The sequence below is a fragment of the Spermophilus citellus genome, assembly GCF_964194105.1.
Source record: "Spermophilus citellus genome assembly, chromosome: 2".
Lineage (NCBI taxonomy): Eukaryota > Metazoa > Chordata > Mammalia > Rodentia > Sciuridae > Spermophilus > Spermophilus citellus.
Window position 1 is genome coordinate 80,188,002 of NC_138183.1, and position 8,909 is coordinate 80,196,910.

Here is an 8,909-nt window from a genome sequence, read left to right on the forward strand (position 1 = left end):
CTTTATCATCATGTCAGCTATCCTCCTAACTGTCCCCTAACTTGTCATGACTTTTTTAAACCCTGAAACCTCTTCTCTGATGCCCATAACCCAGCAGCATTATTGATCTCTTTGACAGGATAAGGCAGCCTCCAAGCCAACCAGTCTCTATTCAGTTAGGCAGGAGCAGGTACCCTGCCTTGAAGATCCCCCATCCTTTTGATATGCAGCCTCAGTCAGGTTTCCATTTAACAAATATTTACTAGTGAAGACTAGGAGACATGGACAGCTGTAAGTCACAGGCTCTGCCCTTATCCTTAAGGAGCTCATGTTGAGACTGTAGAGATAAGTCCTACACAGTTGAAAAGCTGTACAAAGGCAGAGGAAAGGTCCAGAACCCCTTAGCATTTGTTAATTCCCAAGAGATTTGTGGAGTAGATCAGAGACTGTGGGTGTTAACAGCTAGAACACATCATGCTCTGTACCAAGGCTTCCCTGCCTGTCTCCCCAGTTTTCTGAAACAAAATCACAATCCTTTGGCAAGATAAAGAAAATCTTTCCTCTCTCTCTCTCTCTCTCTCTCTCTCTCTCTCTCTCTCTCGGCAGGGGGTGGGTACTGGGGATTGAACTCAGGGGCACTCGACCACTAAGCCCCATCCCCAGACTTATTTTGTATTTGAGATAGGATCTCATTGAGTTTCTTAGCACCTCCCCATTGCTGAGGCTGACTTAGAACTCATGATCCTCCTGTCTCAGCCTCCCAAGCTGCTGGGGATCACAAGCATGTGCCATAGTGCCCAGCACCTGTTCTCTTTAAAATGGCATTGTTGGCTATGTATTCTTCTTTTTTTTTTTTCAGAAGAAGATATATTTAATTTTATTTTTCCATATTTTATTGTTACATTATAGTGATACATAATGGTAGGATTCATTGTTACATATTCATACATGCACACAATATAACAATATATCTTGGTCAATATCATTCCCCAAGATTTCCCCTTTTCCTCACTTTCTCTCTTCCACTGGTCCCTTTCCTCTACTCTTCTGATCTTCCTTCGATTTTCATGAGGTTCTCCTCAATCATTCTTTTCCTCTTTCCTCTATAGTTTCTACATGAGAGAAAAAAGCACACAACCCTTGACTTTCTGAGTTTGGCTTATTTTAGTTAACATAATATTCTCAAGTTCCATCCATTTTCCTGAAAATGACATAATTTAAAACTCCTCTGTGTATGTACGCCACAGATTCCTTTCACAGATTCACAGATCCATTCATCCGTGTTGGACACCTAGGCTGGGTCAATAGTTTGACTATTGTGAATTGTGCTGCTGTAGTATATTTCTTAGGATAAATGCCAAGGAGTAGTATAGCTGGATCATAAGGTGTTCCCATGCCTAGTCTTTAGAGGAACCTCCATACTGATTTTCATAAAGGTTGTACTAATTTACAAGCCTACAAGCAGGATAAAAGTATTTCTTTTAAAAAATAAATGTTGGCAAGGATGTGAGGGAAAAATATATAATCATCCATTGTTGGCGGAACCAACCTAGGTGTACTTCAACAAATGAATGGATAAAGAAAATGTGGTATACATACACAATGTAATTTTACTCAGCCATAAAGAAGAATTATGGCATTGTAGAGGTCTTTCACCTCCTTGGTTAGATTTATTCCTAAGGTCATTGGGTTTTGAGATTTTTTGGTTTATTTTTTGTTTGTTTGGGGGGTTTTTTAGCTATATTGGATAAGATTTCTCAGATTCATTATTGATATAGAAGAGAATTATTGACTTTTGTATGTTGATTTTTTTAACTTCTTACTTAGTTGAATTTATTAATTCTAGCAGTCTTCTGGTAAATATTTGTGGATCTTGTAAGTATAGGTTCATATCTGCAAACATATAAAATATCTGATAATTTGACTTCTTCCTCTCTTATTTTTATCCTTTTTTTTCCTTCTCTTGCCTAATTGCTGACTATAATTCCTAGCACTACATTGGATTAAAGTGGTAAGAGCAGTCACCCTTGTCCCAAATCTTAAAGGAAATACTTTCAACTTTCCTCTATTCACAAAGATGTTGGTTTTAGATTTGTCATGCATAGCCTTTATGATGTCAACATAAGATCATTCTATCCTAGGCTAAAGAAAAATTAAAGGGACATGAATAGGAAAAGAAGAGTTCAAACTATCCCTATTTGCCAATGACATGACTCATGATTCTCTATTTAGGAAAAAAAAACTCTACCAAAAACTTTTAGAACTCATAAACAAATTCAACAAAATAGGAGGATATAAAATTAACACCCATAAATAAATTGTGTTCCTATACACCAATGATAAATTAGTTAAAAAAAAATAATTAGGAAAGCTATCCCATTCATAATAGCCTCAAAAAAAAAAGAAGTACTTGGAAATCAATCTAACAATAGAGGTGTTAATTAATTTTGCTTATCCCCCATGTTCGTGGATAAGCAAAATAATATTATCAAAATGGTCATGCTCCCAAAAGCACTATACAGATTTAATATAATTCCAATGATGTTCTTCATAGAAATGGAAAAAGCAGTTATGAAATTTACTTGGACAAACAAGAAGCCCAGAATAGCCAAAGCAATCCTTAGTGAGAAAAGTGATGCAGGAGGCATCACAACACCAGATTTTACATTATACTGCAGAGCCATAGTAACAAAAATGGCATGGTACTGGCACCAAAACAGACATGAAGACCAATGGTACAGAATAGAAGACACAGACAAACCCACATAAAAACAGTCTCCTCACACTAGACAAAGGCACTATAAGCATACATTGGAGAAAAGATAGCCTCTCCAACAAATGGTGCTGGGAAAACTGAAAGTCTGTGCATATCAAAATGAAATTAAACCCCTATCTCTCACCCTGCACAAAACTTAACCTGAAGTGGATCAAGGACCTAGGCATTAGACCTGAGACCCTGAACCTACTGGAAGAAAAACCAGGTCCAAATCTCCATCATTCAGCTTAGGAACCAACTTCCTCAATAAGACTCCTAAAACACAAGAAGTAAAATTAAGAATCAATAAATAGGATGGTATCAAACTAAAAACTTTTTCACAGCAAAGGAAATAAGAATGTGAAGAGAGAGCCTATGGAATGAGAGAAAAATCTTTGCCACCTGCAACACACACACACACACACACACACACACACACACACACACACACACACACATCTCCAGGATATATGAAGAACTCAAAAACTTAACACCAAAACCACAAATAACCCATCAATAAATGGGCAAAAAATTTTTTCAACATCTCTAGCATTTAAAGAAATGCAAATTAAGACTACATTAAGATTTTCATCTCACTCCAGTCAGATGCAATTATCAACAATCAAGTAACAAATGTTGGGGAGGATGTGGGGGGAAAGGTACTGCAAATTGTTGCAACCACTCTGGAAATCAGTATGGAGATTCCTCAGAAAACTTGGAATGGAACCACCATTTGACCCACTCATCCCACCAAAAGGACTTAAAATCAGAATGCTACAGTGACACAGCCACATCAATGTTTATATAAGCTTATTTCACAATAGCTAAGCTATGGAACCAACCTAGGTACCCTTCAACAAATGAAAGGATAAAGAAAATGTGGTAAGGGTGAGGATGTGGCTGAGTGGCAGAGCACTTGCCTTGCATGTGTGAAGCACTGGGTTTGATCCTTAGCACCACATAAAAACTAAATAAATAAATGAAGGAATGCTGTCCATGTACAACTATAAAAAAGAAAAGAAAAATGTGGTATATATATACACAATGGAATATTACTCAGTCATGAAGAAAACTAATGGCATTTTCCAGCAAATGGATGGAACTGGAAACTATCATGCTAAGTGAAATAAGCCAATTCCCAAAATACAAAAGCTGAATGTTCTCTCTGATATGTGGATGCCAGCACACAATAAGGGGTGCGGGGTTGGTAGGAAGAATAGAAGTTCATTGGATTAAACAAAGAGGAATGAAGGGAAGGGAGGGGGAATGGGAATAGGAAAGACCATAGAATGAATCAGACATAACTTTTCCCCTCACAACCTCTTATATGTAATTTTGTATAGCAATGAGAGTCTCCCTTCATTTCCATGCAATTTCCCTTTTCTCTCCCTTTCCCTCCCATCTCATGTCTCTGTTTAAAGTTAATCTTTTCTTCCTGCTCTTCCTCCCTACTCTGTTCATAGTTGCTCTCATTATATCAAAGAAGACATTTGGTATTTGTTTTTTAGGGATTGGCTAGCTTCACTAAGCATAATCTGCTCTAGTGCCATCCATTTCCCTGCAAATTCCATGATTTTGCATTTTTTAGTGCTGCGTAAAATTCCATGGTGTATAAATGCCACATTTTTTAATCCATTCATCTATTGAAGGGCATCTGGGTTGGTTCCACAGTCTAGCTATTGTGAATTGTGCTGCTATGAACATCGATGTGGCAGTATCCCTGTAGCATGCTCTTTTAAGGTCTTCAGGGAATAGTCCAAGAAGGGCAATAGCAGGGTCAAATGGTGGTTCCATTCCCAGCTTTCCCAGGAATCTCCAAACTGCTTTCCAAATTGGCCGCACCAATTTGCAGTCCCACCAGCAATGTACAAGTGTACCCTTTTCTCCACATCCTCACCAGCACTTGTTGTTGTTTGACTTCATAGTGGCTGCCAATCTTACTGGAGTGAGATGGTATCTTAGGGTGGTTTTGATTTGCATTTCTCTGACTGCTAGAGATGGTGAGCATTTTTTCATGTACTTGTTGATTGATTGTATATCCTCCTCTGTGAAGTGTCTGTTCAGGTCCTTGGCCCATTTGTTGATTGGGTTATTTGTTATCTTATTGTCTAATTTTTTTGAGTTCTTTGTATACTCTGGATATTAGGGCTCTATCTGAAGTGTGAGGAGTAAAAATTTGTTCCCATGATGTAGGCTCCCTATTTACCTCTCTTATTGTTTCTCTTGCTGAGAAAAAACGTTTTAGTTTAAGTAAGTCTTATTTGTTGATTCTTGTTAATAACTCTGGTGCTATGGGTGTCCTATTAAGGAATTTGGAGCCTGACCCCACAATATGTAGATCTGGGCCAACTTTTTCTTCTATCAGACGCAGAGTCTCTGATTTGATATCAAGCTCCTTGATCCATTTTGAGTTAACTTTTGTGCATGGCGAGAGAAAGGGATTCAGTTTCATTTTGTTGCATATGAATTTCCAGTTTTCCCAACACCATTTGTTGAAGATGCTATCCTTCCTCCATTGCATGCTTTTAGCCCCTTTATCAAATATAGGATAGTTGTAACTTTGTGGATTAGTCTCTGTGTCCTCTATTCTATACCATTGGTCCACCCACCTGTTTTGGTACCAGTACCATGCTGTTTTTGTCACTATTGCTCTGTAATATAGTTTGAAATCTGGCATCGCTATACCGCCTGATTCACACTTCCTGCTTAGAATTGCTTTTGCTATTCTGGGTCTTTTATTTTTCCATATGAATTTCATGATTGCTTTATCTATTTCTACAAGAAATGCCATTGGGATTTTGATTGGCATTGCATTAAACCTATAGAGAACTTTTGGTAATATCGCCATTTTGATAATGTTAATTCTGCCTGTCCATGAACAGGGTATATTTTTCCATCTTCTAAGATCTTCTTCTACTTCTCTCTTTAGGGTTCTGTAGTTTTCATTGTATAGGTCTTTCACCTCTTTTGTTAGGTTGATTCCCAAGTATTTTTTTTTTTTTTGAGGATATTGTGAATGGAGTGTTTTTCCTCATTTCCGTTTCAGAAGTTTTGTCGCTGATATACAGAAATGCCTTTGATTTATGCGTGTTGATTTTATATCCTGCCACTTTGCTGAATTCATTTATTAGTTCTAGTAGTTTCTTTGTAGACCCTTTTGGGTCTTCTAGATAAAGAATCATGTCATCTGCAAATAGTGATAATTTAAGTTCTTTCTTCTTTTCCTATTTTTATGCCTTTAATTTCTTTCGTCTGTCTAATTGCTCTGGCCAGTGTTTCGAGAACTATATTGAATAGAAGTGGTGATAGAGGGCATCCCTGTCTTGTTCCAGATTTTAGAGGGAATGCCTTCAACTTTTCTCCATTCAGAATGATGCTAGCCTGAGACTTAGCATAGATAGCTTTTACAATGTCAAGGTAGGTTCCTGTTATCCCTAGTTTTTCTAATGTTTTGAACATAAAGGGATGCTGTACTTTATCGAATGCTTTCTCTGCATCTATCGAGATGATCATATGGTTCTTATCTTTAAGTCTATTGATGTGGTGAATAACATTTATTGATTTCCGTATATTGAACTATCCTTGCATCCCAGGGATGAATCCTACTTGATCATGGGGCACAATTTTTTTGATGTGTTTTTGTATTCGATTCACCAGAATTTTATTGAGGATTTTTGCATCTAGGTTCATTAGAGATATTGGTCTGTAGTTTTCTTTCTTTGAGGTGTCTTTGTCTGTTTTCGGAATTAGGGTGATGTTGGCCTCATAGAATGAATTTGGAAGAGCTCCCTCTTTTTCTATTTCCTGAAATAACTTGAAAAGAATTGGTATTAATTCTTCTTTAAAGGTTTTGTAAAACTCTGCTGTATACCCATCCGGTCCTGGGCTTTTCTTGGTTGGTAGTCTTTTGTCTCCTTAACTTTTTAAAGGAAAAATGTAAAAATGAGAAAAAATTTTGAAAAAATAACACAATGAATACTCATATATCTTCAAGCCAATTATTAACATTTTCCAATATTCTTTTCTGTACATGTACACAACACACATACTTTTTCTTTACCTGAGTAAAAATAACCTGAAGATCTTTTATTACCTTAACTATTTCACTATGTACCTCCTCAGGCCTAGGGTATTCTCCTCAATCTTCACAGTACCATTTTCACATGTGAGGAAATTTGCTTTGTAGTTATGAGATGAAGTGTGATATAACCATATACTGGAACATTATTTGGTAACAAGAAGGGCTGACACAAGCTACAACATGCATGAATTTTGAATGCATTATGTGAAATGGAAGAAATCCATCACAGAAGGCCAAATGCATTCTTTTACTTGTATGGAAATTTCCAGAATAAGCAAATCCAGAGAGACCTAAAAGAAATTGGTCCAGGACTGGAGACATTGGGGAACAGGGGGAATGACTGCCAATGGGTGTACAGTTTCTTTTGGGGATGATGAAAACATTCTAAAAATTATTTTGGCAATTGCAGTACTGAGAATACACAAAAAGATTAGTGTATTGTGCTCTATTCATTTTAAGTATTGTATGTATGGAAAGTGAATTATATCTCAATAAAACTGCTATTATAAAATAAAGAATACTATATAGTGATGTGTCCTTCCCACCAGGTACTTTAAGAAGCACTTAATAGCCTGGGTTGGTGGTGCACACCTGTAATCCCAGCTACTTTGGAGGCTGAGACAAGAGGATTACAATTTTGAGGCCAGAATCAACAACTCAAAATAAAATTAAAAAGAAATGGGGGGGCTGGGGATGTGGCTCAAGCGGTAGCGCGATCGCCTCGCAAGCGTGCGGCCCGGGTTCGATCCTCAGCACCACATACCAACAAAGATGTTGTGTCCTCCGAGAACTAAAAATAAATATTAAAAAATTCTCTCTCTCTCTCTCTCTCTCTCTCTCTCTCTCTCTCTCTCTCTCCTCTCTCACTCTCTCACTCTCTCTAAAAAAAAAAAAAAAAAAGAAATGGGGATATAGCTCAGTGTTACAGCACTTTTCTATCATGGGTGTGATCCTGGGATCAATCTCCAGCACTGCAAAAATTTTTTTAAAAAAATTTAAAAGGCACCTAATTCCAGTTTGTCTCACTATTGCAGATGAAAAGTGTTGATCAATTGGATTTCCAATTGTATTATTTAGGGTGACTTGTGCCATTGTGCAATTATCTTGTTCTCTTCCCACTAATGCTTAGCCACTAATGTCAGGAAGATGCATTGTGTAGATGGGTACAAATGGAGATTTCTTTCAATGGTCAGATATCTTATATTTATTAGCTGGCAATTTTTGTACAGTACATATTCCTTCTCTCTCTTTAGAAATTCAATAGGTCTCAAAAAAATTAAACATAGAACTATTTCTTCTAGATGTATATCAAAAAAAATACTTTAATACCTATAAACATAGCATTATTCACAATAACCAAATGGTGGGAGCAGCCCACGTGTCCATTGATGATGGATGGTGAATGGGGTCCACAAAATATGGTGTACACATAGATAGAGTTATCTCATTCTAGACAAAGGTGCCATAAACATTCGTTGGAGAGAAGATAGACCTTTCAACAAATGGTGCTGGGAAAACTGGAATCCATATGTAGTAGATTGAAATTGAGCCCTTATATTTCACCACCAAGCCAAAACTCAACTCAAAGTGGATCAAGGACCCAGGCATTAGACCAGAGACCCTGCACCTGCTAGAAGAAAATGTAGGCCCAACTCTCCATCATGTTAACTTAAGAGCCAACTTCCTCAACAAGACTCCTAAAGCACAAGAAGTAAAAACAAGAATCAATAAGTGGGATGGAATCAAACTAAAAAGCTTCTTCACAGCAAAGTAAACAATCAAGAACATGAACAGAGAGCCTACAGAATGGGAGAAAATCTTTACCACTTGCATCTCAGAGCATTAATCTCCAGGATACACAAAGAACCCAAAAACTTTACACAAAAACAAAAACAAAAACAAATAACCCAATCAATAATTGGGCAGAGGAATTAAACAGGCACTTCACAAAAGAAGAAATATGAATGATCAAAAAATATATGAAAAAATGTTTAACATCACTAGCAATTAGAGAAATGTGAATTAAAACTATACTGAAATTCCTTCTCACTCCAGTCAGAATGGCAATGATCAAGAATACAAGTAACAGTAAGT